The sequence below is a fragment of the Bos indicus genome, chromosome X, assembly GCF_029378745.1.
Source record: "Bos indicus isolate NIAB-ARS_2022 breed Sahiwal x Tharparkar chromosome X, NIAB-ARS_B.indTharparkar_mat_pri_1.0, whole genome shotgun sequence".
NCBI lineage: Eukaryota > Metazoa > Chordata > Mammalia > Artiodactyla > Bovidae > Bos > Bos indicus.
In genome coordinates, this window is record NC_091789.1 from 95,570,041 (window position 1) to 95,585,442 (window position 15,402).

The 15,402-nt window shown below is 38.3% G+C and overlaps 1 protein-coding gene across 2 annotated transcripts in view; it reads left to right on the forward strand.

Annotated features, from left to right (window-relative positions):
• The first annotated feature begins 1,117 nt into the window (after positions 1-1,117).
• Positions 1,118-15,402, forward strand: part of MAGED1 (MAGE family member D1) — a 79,744-nt gene continuing 65,459 nt past the window's right edge. Inside the window, exon 1 of one of the 2 annotated variants that reach the window (XM_070784012.1) lies at positions 1,118-1,216. The gene's annotated coding sequence lies outside the window, so the exon portion shown is untranslated. The remainder of the gene's footprint in view (positions 1,217-15,402) is intronic. The other variant, XM_070784013.1, reaches the window with a different exon arrangement.

Below are 15,402 nucleotides of genomic sequence, written 5' to 3' on the forward strand. Positions count from 1 at the left end.
TGGAGTAGCCATAGTTTCAACACTGTCTTCTCTTCATCTATTATTATTGTCACATTATAGTGCTACTAGTTGTTTATGTGTTCATTTTGCTCACTGGTTGGAGGGTCTTGAAATCCAGGATTATATCTTAATCTTCTTCATATGGACAATATCAGAAACAGAACCTTACACCAAGTGGTTGTTCAAAATCTGTTGGTTGAATGACAAAACATGAGTCAAATGCTGAAATGAACTATACAAATACTAGCAAAAGTAAAGACCTTGTGCTAGCCCTTGTCATTACCCTGACCACATTTTGGTAATTTATTTATTCATTCCACAAGCATCTATAATCACCTATTTTATGCTAGACTCTTATGTGTTTAAATGTTGCCTTAGCTCCTAGGCTGTGGGCTTCTAGTGCCATGTCTCTGGGTCTAGCATAGTATTTGGTACACTTGCGAACTGGCTGAAAATAACCACAAAAGAGAAGAACTGGGGTATAGATTTTGGCCCTAGAGGAGTTTTCTGGAGGTAATAGCAATAGGTAACTCAATATTGAACTTTTAACCAAAGTAAGGCTTATTCTTATTATTGAAACTTTTTGTCATTTATCATTGTCTTCATTTGGGTGGGGGATATAAAAGTACACAAGAATGCTTTCTAAATGAGCTCACTTTCATTTGCAAATTTGAGTATGGAATGTCACTCTCTGGATACCATTTCAAGACAGAAATGATTCAGATTTAAGACTTTTTAAAGATCTTGAAATTTTTATACCAGTAATTAAAATGAACTTATTTTTTAATTCCAGAAAGCAGTTAATCAGTATGGTAAATATGTAACTGTAGACATCCGAGAGTTAAGGAAGGAACAGTACTTGAAAGTCTGAATCAGCAAGGCGAGGTGACAAATAGGATACATAGAGTTTGGCAGAGATGCCTCAGTTCCTGGGATGACTAGGGCTAGTAGGATTTGTAAAAAATTACTGATTCCTTCTTCCAGACATTCTACGTCACTATCCAGGTGCGCATCTGGTGAGAGAGCCATTGAGATACAGTATTTCAAAAGCTTGCTAGAAAGGCACAGGAAGTTGTCTGGAGTGAAGGCGGAGGTGGGGGCGGGGAGTGATGAGGGCGGGGGTGAGGGTGTGGCGTCCCGGGCAAAAGCTTCCGCCAACAAAAGAAATTAGCACTTCCGGTCACGCCTTCATCTTGTCGCGGCGTTCTTCACTAAGGTGAGTGTAAAGAAAGGGATTGATAATTTTCACAAGTGAGTCCCCAAACACTTCAGGAACGCTTTCCTCTTTGTTTCATCACGAGGTGGAAAGAATTCATCTCCAGGGTACACTGAAGGATGTTTGTGACGCTTGTGGTTCTGATCTCTATCTCCACTCTCTCACTCCTCAGGAGATGGCTGGCCGTCGTCCCCTCCTTCTGACTCTTATGGTCCTTTTATGCCTGATTATTCTTCACTTCACCTCTTTATCTCGAATCCTCTTCCTGGTCTTTATGAATTTGGGTCATTCCCTGTACCATCGATTTTCTTTCCTACCTCTTACTCCCACCTTCCACCCCGCCCTCCTCTTAGCTTCAGAACTTTTGCTACCCTCTTCCCCGACTCTGGCTTCCATGATGGCTCAGACAGTAAAGCGTCTGCTGCAATGCGGGAGACCTAGGTTCGATCCCTGGGTCGGGAAAATCCGCTGAAGAAGGAAATGGCACCCCACTCCAGTACTCTTGCCTGGAATATCCCATGGACGGAGGAGCCTGATAGGCTACAGTCCATGGGGTCGCAAAGAGTCGGAAACGACTGAGAGACTTCTGTTTTCTTTCCCCTAGTCTGAGCCTACATTCTTCCCTTTTTTTTCCCTTTAGACCCCAGTATTTTATTCCCCCTGAAGGCTTTTGATTCTCTTTGGTCCTACTTCTGCAGAGGACAGTGAATTATTTATTAATACTTTATAAAACCAGGTGTGGCTTCTATTTCAAGGGCAAGGCTGTTTTTGTTGTCTTTAAAAATAAGCAAAGGAGCAGAAAATTTTTAGAGCTCTCAGAGACGTAGGAACTTGTTCAGATTATGTACTTGTATTTATTTATTACCCTAAACGAAATCACATATCAGATATTGCACTGGTTTCAGCCTATGACATAAAAAAATTTTGGTATACAACTGAATCTCCAAATTTTGAGTGGCAAACATAGTGAGTTTTGCTTATAACTTGGTGTCAGCTTTAGAGGGTGGAAGCTTTCCCATCTTTAGAATTTCTCACAGGGCAGAAATGGTTGACAGATATGACATCCAATCACAAATTTATTAATTCATGTGAGTTGGGTTTATTATGTAAATATTTTCCTGGTGTTCAGTAGCAACATTGAAGAACAAGTTGACAGATTTTTAAGGCGATTTTTTTTTTTTTTGGAGCTATGCGTGTATTATCTATTTGGTGCAATATGAATTTTGTCTTTTTCATTTGTTGCAATGTGAATTTATGTTTTTGCACCATTTATCGTGTGTAAACTGTCTTGCAAGACTATTCATTAATTATCACAATTTATTATTTCAATTCCAAGAGAGAAAATTAAATTTATAATGAGGGTGAGGGGTATTTCAGGTTATAAAGAGGAATTTAACTAGCAGTCTCCTTGAACAAGCAACTTATTCCCTCTTCTGTAATGTGTTAGACTTGCCAAAATAAGGGATGATTAAGTATAGTTGAGAGACAATGAGTGAATATATCATAAATATATAATAGGTTGTGATAGAGAGGGTTGTACTATGTTAGATAGGAAAGGCAGAAAGGCCTCCCTGGTATTGTGACATTTGAGCAGAAATCTAAAGGAAAAGAGGGCACAGACTATACATATATGAGTGGGAAGCTGGGATATATTTATGACAGCGGCTTTGCATTTGTTGGTCATTTTGCTTCCAGCATTCCCTCTTCTCCCCTCTACCTGTGGTCACTAGCCAATGGCAACCCACTGCAGTATCCTTACCTGGAAAATCTTATGGACAGAAGAGCCTGGTGGGCTGCAGTCCATGGGGTCGCAAAGAGTCCGGCACAACTGGGCGACTAACACTTACTTACTGCCTACTCGAATGATCTAATCTGTCCATGTAGGTTCCCCATATTGTCTTTCTCCTGGCTAGCTTCTTGCTACATTTAGGTGAATTGTCAGTTACCAGCCCCTCTGGGAAGACATGTCTGCCTCTATCCTCACCTCTTCCTCAATGTGTTAATTTGTGGTGCACTGTATGCTAACCTGCAGCATATTCGCTTTCCTCTCTCACTGCTCTTTTCTCTGCATGTTCGTAATGTTGCCCATAAATGTTTGGTGTGGTAAATTGAAATGAATTTAGTGCCTGTCTTTTATATACAACCTTTTTAATGTAGTTGGCTCCCTAATTAATGTTCAGAACCACTGTTTAAAAGTCAGTATCATCATTGTCATTTTCCTGATGACAAAACCCAGACTCAGGTGGGCAGTAACTTGCTAAATGGTGGTGGAGTTAATGGAGTTAAAGTCTGTCAGATACTCAGTCCTGGCCTGATTGTCTCTTTCTCTCTCTCTGTCTCTGTTTATTAATGAGAAGTAGAAAATACACAAAATTTTATTAGACATAGTCTGGATATAAAAATTTCATTTTGTAAGCTCTCTTTCACAAGTCTGATTATATCAGGTACTTGATTTACTTCCTAGTTATAAATGTTAAGAGCTGAAAAGTGTGATGACTTTTTACTTTATTTTTTTTCCCATTTTCAAACTTTTTATTCTTTTTTTCCTTTTTAACTTTTATTGGGGTATGAATACGTAAGGGTACAGCTGAAAGCATTGTCACCACTGTGTAACCTACCACATGATCCAGCAATTCCACTCATGGTGTATATCTGGAAAAAGTGAAAACACTAATTTGGAAAGATGTGTGCACTCCAGTGTTCTTAGCAGTACTATTTACAATGGCCAGGATATGGAAACGACCCAAGTGTCCATCAGCAGATGAATGGATAAAGATATGGTGTATATGTACAATGGAATATTGTTCTTTAGTCACTAAGTCGTGTCCGACTCTTTTGCTACCCCCTGTACTGTAGCTCGCCAGGCTCCTCAGTCTGGGGGATTTCCCAGCAAGAATACTGGAGTAGGTTGCCATTTTCTTCTCAAGGGGATCTTCCTGACCCAGGGATCCAACTCGCATCTCCTACATTGGCAGGCAGATTCTTTACCACTGAGCTAGCAGTGAAGCTTTGCAATTACTCAGCCATAAAAAAGAATGAAATTCTGCCATTTGTAGCAGTGTTGTATGTACCTAGAGAATATTATGCTTAGTGAAACAGAGAAATACAGATACTTTATGGTATCACTTATATTTGGAATCTAAAAAATAATACAAATGAATATATATATAGCAAAACAGAAACAGACTTGGTGATATAGAAAACAAACTAGTGGTTACCAGTAGGGAGAGGGGCAAATAGCAGGTATGGGGTTAAGAGATACAAACTACTATGTATAAAATAGATAAGCAATAAGGATATATTGTATAGCACATGGATTTATAGCTATTATATTGTAATAATTTTAAATGGAGTATAATCTGAGTCACCATGCTATACACCTGAAACTAATATAATACTGTAAATCAACTGTAAATTCATGTTGGGCTTCCCTGGTGGCTCATTGTTAAAGAATCTGCATGCCAGTGCAGGCAATGCAGGTTCGATGCTTGGTCCTGGAAGATCCCCTGGAGAAGGAATGGCACCTTGCTTCAGTATTCTTGCCTGAAAAATCCATGGATAGAGGAGATTGCAAAAAAGTGGGACACAACTTAACGACTAAACAACAGCATACTTCATTTAAAAAAAGCAATTATCAGTATCTGAAATCCCTTGAATATATTTCCCTACCAGTTACAATCTAAACCTCAAATTAACCACATCTTGGCTTCTATCACTGTATAATAATTTTCCCGTTTTGGGACTTTATAAAGATTTGGTATGTTTTTGTGTGTGGTTGACTTTGGCTTAAGATTTTGTTTTTGATACTGAGCCAAGTTATCGAGTGTAGTAGTAATTCCTTCATTCTTATAGCTCTGTATTCCATTGTGTGAATATGCCACAACTGATAGGCAATTTGCAAATAGTACTATAAACATTCTACAACATGTCTTTTGGTGATATATACACAGATTTCTGTTGAACATATACCTAAGAGTAGAATTGATTAATTCATAGGTTATGGATAAGATTAGCTTTAGTACGTATTGCCAACCAATTTTCCAAAGCAGTTGTACTAAAAAAACTCCTAATAGAAAATTTTAAGAGTTCCAATGCTCTTGACTATTGCCAACACATACTGTGTTGTCTTTTTAAGGAAAAAATATGTAACCATTCTAGTGGTTATTAATAGTATCTTGTGGTTTTATTTTGCATATCTCTGCTGATAAATGTGCATCTTTTCCTGTTTGTTGGCTTAGATATCTTTTTTTCAAGGTACCTATTCAAGTCTTTTGACCACTTTTTCTCCTGGACCATCCTTTTCTTATTGTTCTGTAGAAGATCTTTCTTTAGTAAGGATGTGAATACTTTGTTAGATCTGTTTATTGCAAATTTTCAATTGCTTGCACTTTCAGACTCTTAATGGTGTCTTTTGATGAACTGAATACAACCACATTTTGGAGATATTGCAGGTTTGCTACTACCATTGCAGTAAAGTGAATATCACAATAAAACAAATCATACACATTTTTTGGTTTCAAGTGCGTTTAAAAGTCAATTTTGCACTATGCTGTAGTCAAGTAAGTGTGCAATGCATGCATGCTCAGTCGTTAAGTCTTGTCCAACTCTTTGCGACCCCATGGACTGTAACCCACCAGATTTCAGGCAAGACTACTGGAGTGGGTTGCCATTTCCTCCTCCAGGGGATCTTCCCAGCCCAAAATCTGTGTCTCCCGCATTGGCCACCTGGGAAACTCCAAGTGTGCAATAGCACTGTCTAAAAAAGAATATACCTTAATTAAAAAATACTTTATTACTAAAAAGTGTTAACCAGCATCACACAGGGTTGCCACAGACCTTTAATTTGTAAAAAATGCAGTATTTGTGAAGCACAGTAAAACAAGATATGCTTGTATCTCAATTTTAATATTGTTGAGTTCATAATTTTTCCTCTATATAGGTAGTGCTTGTTTGTCCTGGTTAAGAAATCTTTGCCTTTCTCAAAGTCATAGAGATGTTTTTCTATGTGATGTTATTGTTTAATCTCATTTATATTTCTAGTTCATTTGATACTGATTTTATTGTATGTTGCCAGTATGATATATGGATAAAGGCCCATTGTTGTTGTGTTGTTGTTTTGAAACAGACATCCAGCAATTCAATACCATTTATTGAAAAGATCATCCTTTCCCTCTAGCATCATCATCTTCTTCATAAATCAGATGATTAGGTTATATATGTGGGTTTATTTCTGAATTCATTTCATTTTGGTTTTTCTATTAGTACCACTGTCATAATTAATGTAACTTTATAATGTATCTTATATATGGTCAGTAAGTCCTACAATTTTGCTCTTTATCTTTAATAATGCTTTGGTTATTCTTGGCCTTTTGAATTCCATATACATTTAAAAAAACTAGTTAATATATTTATTTTAATTGGAGGCTAATTACTCTGCAATATTGTAGTGCTTTTTGCTATACACTGACATGAATCAGCCAGAGGTGTACATGTGTCCCTCATCCCGAACCCCTCCCCATCCCAGCCCTCTGGGTTGTCCCAGTGCACTGGCTTTGTGTGCCCTGTTTCATGCATCGAACTTGGACTGGTGATCTATTTCACATATGGTAATATACATGTTTCAATGCTATTCTCTAAAATCATCCCACCCTCACCTTCTCCCACCGAGTCCAAAAGTCTGTTCTTTATATTTGTGTCTCTTTTGCTGTCTCACGTATAGGGTCATTGTTGCCATCTTTCTAAATTCCATATATATGCATTAATGTACTATATTGGAGTTTTTCTTTCTGACTTACCTCACTCTGTATAGTAGGCTCCAGTTTCATCCACCTCATTACAACTGGTTCAAATGCATTGTTTTTAATAGCTGAGTAATATTGTATTGTGTATATGTACCACAGCTTTCTTATCCATTCATCTGCCGATGGACATCTAGGTTGCTTCCATGTCCTAGCTTCCATGTAAACAGTGCTGTCATGAACATTGGGGTACATGTGTCTCTTTCAATTCTGGTTTCCTCGATGTGTATGCCCAGCAGTGGGATTGCTAGGTCAAATGGCAGTTCTATTTCCAGTTTTTTAAGGAATCTCCACGCTGTTCTCCATAGTGGTTCTACTAGTGTGCATGCCCACCAACAGTGTAGGAGGGTTCCCTTTTCTCCACACCCTCTTCAGCATTTATTGTTGGTAGACTTTTTCATAGCAGCCATTTTGACCAGCATGAGATGGTACCTCATTGTGGTTTTGATTAGCATTTCTCTGATAATGAGTGATGTTGAGCATCTTTTCATGTGTTTGTTAGCCATCTGTATGTCTTCTTTGGAGAAATGTCTGTTTAGTTCTTTGGCCCATTTTTTCTTTGGGTCATTTATTTTTCTGGTATTGAGCTGCATGAGCTGCTTATATATTTTTGAGATTAATTGTTTGTCAACTGCTTCATTTGCTATTATTTTCTCCCATTCTGAAGGCTGTCTTTTCACCTTGCTTATAGTTTCCTTCGTTGTGCAAAAGCTTTTAAGTTCAGTTAGGTCCCATTTGTTTATTTTTGCTTTTATTTCCATTCCTCTAGGAAGTGGGTCATAGAGGATCCTTCTGTGATTTATGTCGTAGAGTGTTTAGCCTATGTTTTCCTCTAGGAGTTTTATAGTTTCTGGTCTTATGTTTAGATCTTTAACCCATTTTGAGTTTATTTTTGTGTATGGTGTTAGAAAGTGTTTTAGTTTCATTCTTTTACAGGTGGTTAACCAGTTTTCCCAGCACCACTTGTTAAAGAGATTGTCTTTAATCCATTGTGTATTTTTGCCTCCTTTGTCAAAGATAAGGTGTCCGTAGGTGTGTGGATTTATCTCTGGGCTTTCTATTTTGTTCCATTGATCTATATTTCTGTCTTTGTGCCAGTACCATACTGTCTTGATGACTGTAGCTTTGTAGTATAGTCTGAATTCAGGCAGGTTGATTCCTCCAGTTCCATTCTTTTCTCAAGATTGCTTTGGCTTTTCAAGGTTTTTTGTATTTCCATACAAATTGTGAAATAATTTGTTCTACTTCTGTGAAAAATACCATTGGTAGCTTGATACAGATTGCATTGAATCTATAGATTGATTTGGTTATTATACTCATTTTCACCCGTATATATTTTTTAGAGGGCTTCCCATGTGGCACTAGTTGTAAAGAACCTGCTTGCCAATGCAGAAGACTTAAGAGATGTGGGTTTGATCCGTCAGGAACATCCAGTGGAGGAGGGCATGGCAACCCACTTCAGTATTCATGCCTGGAGAATCCCATGGACAGAGGAGACTGAAGGGCTGCGGTCTCTAGGGTTGCCAAGAGTTGGACACGCCAGAATTGACTTAGCATGCACACATTTTAGAATCAGCTTGTCAGTTTTCACAAAAATCCTTGGCATTTTGATTCAGATACCAGTTTAATAGGTCAATTTGATACTTTTCCCACAAATATCTCATTGTTCATCTCCTAATATTAGGAACACTTTGTAAATAATTTAATTGCCATCATCTTACTAAGAAAACTTAACAATAATTCCCTAATATCATATACCTACCTACTGCATTTTCAGATTTTTTTCAAACTGTCTTTTATTTAAAACTATTATCCAACCTAATGTGTTTTTATATTTCTTACGATTTTATTGTTTTCTATATTTTATTGAACTTGTTATATATTTAGTACTTTTCAAGTCATTACTTCTTCTGTTGCTCAAACTGTCTGGTTTGGAAGTAGTCATATGAAACTCCTTCACGTTGACTTCTGTTTTTTTTTTCTTTTATTCCTGAAATTTTCAAATAGTTTTAAAGAAGAAAGTAGTAAGCACACGCACCACACATAACCATGCATAATCCTTTCCCAAGCTTCAACAATTAATACTGTTTAACCAATTTCGTTTTATTTTTTCTCCTCACCCACTTTTCTCACTGGGGTATTTGAGAAAACGGCACTCAGCCACTATGTCATTGGACAGATAAATAACTCATTATGGATCCTTAAGTCATAGGTGTGTTAAATAAGGAACCACAAGGGGACGACAGAGGATGAGATGCGTGGATGGCATCACTGACTCAATGGACGTGAGTCTGAGTGAACTCTGGGAGTTGGTGATAGACAGGAAGGCCTGGCGTGCTGCGATTCATGGGGTCGCAAAGAGTCGGACACGACTGAGTGACTGAACTGAACTGAGGCTGTTATACTTAATAAGATTAACAGTAATGCTTTATATTATCTAATACTCAGTTCATATTCAGATTTCCATGATTGTCTGAAAAATGTCTATTTACAGTAGCTTTGTTAAATCTATATCCAAAAAAGACCATTTATTGCTACTGGCTGTTTTTCTCTTGAGTCTCTTTTCCTGTAAATCCTCTAAAGCCCCCACCCCCATGCCCTGCCAGTTTTAAAGACTGTTGATTTATTGGAGAAACTAAGTCATTTGTCTGATTGACAAATGGACTTAGATGATTGCTTCTTTGATGTGGTTTTTATTGTTTTCTCCTTCCCATATTTCCTCTTCACTGGAATTTAGAGCTAGAGGCTTGATTAGCTTCAGTTTAATTATTTTTTAAAGGTAAGAATCATCTCAGGCAGTGTAATGCACTTTTTATTGCAATACCTCATGGGTGATTTTATCTTTTTAACTGATGCTGGGGTTGATTTGTGTTTTCAGGTGATCTCAGCCTGATCCCTCCATTGTAGCATTTCCTCCCAACCTTTCTCCTGTTGATTTTCAGAGCCATTGGAGATAACTGTCTAAATTCAGTATTTCAGTAGTGGTTGTAAAGTAGTGGTAGAATTCTACCAGTTATTCTGCATTTATTAGCTGGGATTATTTTATAAAGGAGAACTTTTCCTTGCCAGATATGTTTTTTTGTTCTAATTTATGTTTCATTAAAAGAAACTCAAGATTTATGAACAGAAATAGACTCACAGACATAGAAAACAAACTGACGTTTACCAAATGGGATAGTAGGATTAGGGGAGCAAGAGATAAATTAGAAGTTTGGGATTAAAATATACACTACTATTTATAAAACAGATAAACAGCAAGATCCTATTGTGTAGTACAGGGAACTGTGCTCAGTATCTCATAATAACTTACAATGGAAAAGAATGTGAAAAGCTATATATACATACACATATGTGTATATAACTGAGTCACTTTACCATACACTTGAAACTAACACAACAGTATAAATTAACTGTAGTTAAGTTAAAAACTGTTAACATTTAAAACAAAGGATAAATGCTTTTTTTCATATATCAGTTTTCAGAATTGATTTCCTAGAGACCTTCATTGCTTAATATCATTAAGAATTCATGGATTTTTATGTATTTAATGTGTATCCATTGTGATTAAAATTTTTCACTGAGGTATAGTTGGTTTACAATGCTGTGTTAGTTTCAGGTCTACAGCAAAGTGATTCAGTTACAGACATATATTTATTCTGATTATTTTCCATTAGAAGTTATTATAAGATATTGAATATAGTGCCTATGCTATACAGTAAATCCTTGTTACTTATCTGTTTTATATGTATATTAGTGTGTATTTATTAAACCCATCAGTTCAGTTCCATTCAGTCACTCATTCATGTCTGACTCTTTGTGATGCCATGAACTGCAGCACACCAGGCTTCCTGGTACATCACCAACTCCCAGAGCCTGCTCAAACTCATGTATGTCGAACTGGTGATGCCATCCAACCATCTCATCCTCTGTCGTCCCCTTCTTCTCCTGCCTTCAGTCTTTCCCAGCATCAGGGGCTTTTCCAGTGAATCAGTTCTTCACATCAGGTGGCCAAAGTATTGTAGTTTCAGCTTCAGTATCAGTCCTGCCAATGAACACTTAGGACTGATTTCCTTTAGGATTGACTGGTTGGATCTCCTTGCAGTCCAAGGGACTCTGAAGAGTATTCTCCAACACCCCAGCTCAAAAGCATCAATTCTTTGGTGCTCAGCTTTCTTTATAGTCCACCTCTCACAGCCATACATGACTACTGGAAAAACCATGGCTTTGACTACACAGACCTTTCTTGGCAGAGTAATGTGTCTGCTTTTTCATATGCTATCTAGGTTGGTCATAGCTTTTCTTCCAAGCAGCAAGTGTCTTTTAATTTCATTGTTGCAGTCTGCAGTGCAGTTCGCATCTGCAGTGATTTTTGAGCCCCCAAAATAAAGTCTCTCACTGTTTTCATTGTTTCCCCATCTATTTGCCATGAAATGATGAGACCAGATGCCATGAACTTAGTTTTCTGAATGTTGAGTTTTAAGCCATCTTTTTCACTCTCCTCTTTCACTTTCATCAAGAGGCTATTCAGTTCTTTGCTTTCTGCCATAAGGGTGGTGCTATCTGCACATCTGTTTTGCCCTGCTTCATTTTGTACTCCAAGGCCAAACTTGCCTGTTACTCTAGGTATCTCTTGACTTCCTAGTTTTGCATTCCAGTCCCCTATGATGAAAAGGGCATCTTTCTTTTGTTGTTAGTTCTAGAAGGTCTTGTAGCTCATCATAGAACCTTTCAACTTCAGCTTATTCGGCACTGGTGGTTGGGGCATAGACTTGTATTACTGTGGTATTGAATGTTTTGCCTTGGAAACCAGCAGAGATCACTCTGTCGTTTTTAACATTGTACCCAAATACTGCATTTTGGACTCGTTTGTTGAATGTGAGGGCTAGTCCATTTCTTCTAAGGGATTCTTGCCCACAGTAGTAGATACAGTGGTCTCCTGAATTAAATTCGCCCAAAGCGGGAGTATGGGTTTAATGGGGATTATTCAAGATGATGGAGTTGAAGGATGTACATTCATCTTCTCCTGTGAGAACTCTAAAACTGCAACTCACTCTGAACAACCATTGACAGGAGAATGTTGGATCCCACCAAAAAAGATACCCCACGTCCAAGGGCAAAGGAAAAACCCCAACAAGGCAGTAGGGAGGCAAAATCATGTTTAGAATCATACCTCACACCTGCCAGAGATGCTCAGAGGGATCAAACAAATTGTGCCATTTTAGAAATTAGAAGTAGTTTTCATTTGTTTCCTGTATCATTTGACAAGAATTCATTAGATCTTGACTTCATTGCTCTCTGATACATTTTAGGCTCATCATGTACACTGTCTGCCCCAGTGCTGGAATCAGTCATTTTGCAAGGAATCGTGTATTCTTTCAGTAAGGATTGGTACTTAGAAAACAAGATGTGAATGCTCAGGAGATTTTTTTTGTCATGTGCTCTTTTCCTCTCTATTTTGAATACATTTGAATGGCTTTATTTATGTAGTTTTTCATTCATTCAGCAAAAATTCACTTACAATGATATATATGGTGTTATGTTTGGTATAGGAGATGTGAAGGTAAATCTGACTAGTTTCTTGTCCTTGATGAAGGTTCATTATAGTGGTAATATGAATAAACAGTCAGTGACTAAAGTATGATCGGTACTCTGGTGGGCATAGGCAAGTGGGATTGACAGTCTGTGGCAGCAGAGAATGGGCATTTGAAAATGCCTTGGAAAGAGGAGATCAGATCAGATCAGTCGCTCAGTCGTGTCCGACTCTTTGCGACCCCATGAATCGCAGCACGCCAGGCCTCCCTGTCCATCACCAACTCCCGGAGTTCACTGAGACTCACGTCCATCGAGTCAGTGATGCCATCCAGCCATCTCATCCTCTGTCGTCCCCTTCTCCTCCTGCCCCCAATCCCTCCCAGCATCAGAGTCTTTTCCAATGAGTCAACTCTTCGCATGAAGTGGCCAAAGAACTGGAGTTTCAGCTTTAGCATCATTCCTTCCAAAGAAATCCCAGGGCTGATGTCCTTCAGAATGGACTGGTTGGATCTCCTTGCAGTCCAAGGGACTCTCAAGAGTCTTCTCCAACACCACAGTTCAAAAGCATCAATTCTTCGGCGCTCAGCCTTCTTCACGGTCCAACTCTCACATCCATACATGACCACAGGAAAAACCATAGCCTTGACTAGACGAACCTTTGTTGGCAAAGTAATGTCTCTGCTTTTGAATATGCTGTCTAGGTTGGTCATAACTTTCCTTCCAAGGAGTAAGTGTCTTTTAATTTCATGGCTGCAGTCACCATCTGTAGTGATTTTGGAGCCCAGAAAAATAAAGTCTGACACTGTTTCCACTGTTTCCCCATCTATTTCCCATGAAGTGATGGGACTGGATGCCATGATCTTTGTTTTCTGAATGTTGAGCTTTAAGCCAACTTTTTCACTCTCCTCTTTCACTTTCTTCAAGAGGCTTTTTAGTTCCTCTTCACTTTCTGCCATAAGGGTGGTGTCATCTGCATATCTGAGGTTATTGATATTTCTCCTGGCAGTCTTGATTCCAGCTTGGGTTTCTTCCAATCCAGCGTTTCTCATGATGTACTCTGCATATAAGTTAAATAAGCAGGGTGACAATATACAGCCTTGATGAACTCCTTTTCCTATTTGGAACCAGTCTGTTGTACCATGTCCAGTACTAACTGTTGCTTCCTGACCTGCATACAAATTTCTCAAGAGGCAGATCAGGTGGTCTGGTATTCCCATCTCTTTCAGAATTTTAATGTTTGATATTGGATGAATGAAGAAGTATGAAGGTAGAGGAGCTATGAAGGGTTTCAGTCAGAGGAAACTGAAAGAGGCAGAGGGATCTTGATGTATTTAAGGAAAGGTATGTATATAGTTGGTCATAACTGAAACATAAGTTTTATGTAGGGGAAGAGAGACAAAATTGGAGACCTGGATGGGGTCCAGGATGTTGAGAGCCCCAAAAGTCAGGTCAGAGAACTGAGATTTCACTCTGAAGGCTATGAAGGAGAAGTAATGAAATTGTCTAAAGCAGATAAGATATATAATCACCCCTGTGATGTACTGATGATACACTGGCTGGGTGGGGAGGAATGGGGCAGTAGGAGAATAATGAGGAGGAGAAACAGAGGAGGAAGAATGTCATGTTACAGTGAACCTCAGGTATGTGTGTAGCATGTGGGAGAAGTGTGTGTGTGCATTACAATAGGTTATAACATATATACTATAGAGTATATATATACACACGATAGATTATATATATTACACATAGAACTATATGCAACAGGTATATATAAAGTGTTTAATATATAATGTATATACATACACACACACATGACTGTCCCACACACCACACATACATATAGAATAATATATTAAAATAGATCTGTGCATACACACATAGATGTAGTGTTATGTGTTTATAATTCTGTATGTGGGTGTATATCCAGGGGCTGTCTCATTGCCATGGATGTAGACTTTAGAATATTTCAGTGGAGAAGCATTTCCCATGGAAGGCGGAGGGATGGGAAACCACAATAAAGATTCTCCTTGACCTAACATTAGTCATGCTCCTTTGAGCCCTTTTTTCAACTAAACTTTATCCTTGGGCATTGCTTGGCCTACTTAGCTCAGTTTTAGAAAGAATCCTGCCAAGTCAATTTAGCAAGAGTCCCCCCACCCTTGCTTGATATTTTAGCACTCTGATCTGCCTTCAGCGAGAATCCCAAGTCAGTTTAGCAAAGATCAACTTAGTTCTGATGTCTCCTTTTAGTAATTTTCTATAGCTCCATGCCTGTAGATCCCCAACTGTCTTTAACTGTATTCATAGTTGAGTCCAATCTCTCCCCTGTACTGCAGTAGTCTTGACACCTATCACAGTAGTCTTTAATAAAGTCTTTCTTACCATTTTAACAAGTATCAGAATGATTTTTTATTTAACAGGCCACACCAAAACTTTGGCTTATTGTGCTTTTCCTCTTCAAAGCTCCACCAGTTGGCACTGAGGCCCAATTGTGTATCCTTAAGTAATATTGAGAATTCCTCTTCCTCCTCTCCTTGGGATTTAAGGGTATGGAGAGGGAGGGAGTGAGGTGATTTTTTTTTGGCTTCTCCTGGAGGTTAGTATGTCGCTTTAACAGTTATCTCTGGGAGAGTGAAATGATGATTGAAGATGCGTATCTCCTTTTATATGTTTCTCTGTGCCGGGCATTGCTGTATACTAAAAAACGTGTATTGCACTTCTCTTTTAAAACTACTGTCTTAAACTTTTAAAAGTATATAATGTGAAATTCATCTACATGGATATATAAGATACAGACTTGAGACGGTTCTGTTAGGTTAAGGATTTAGGGGAAGCCAGGGCAGTGAGTGTGTATCG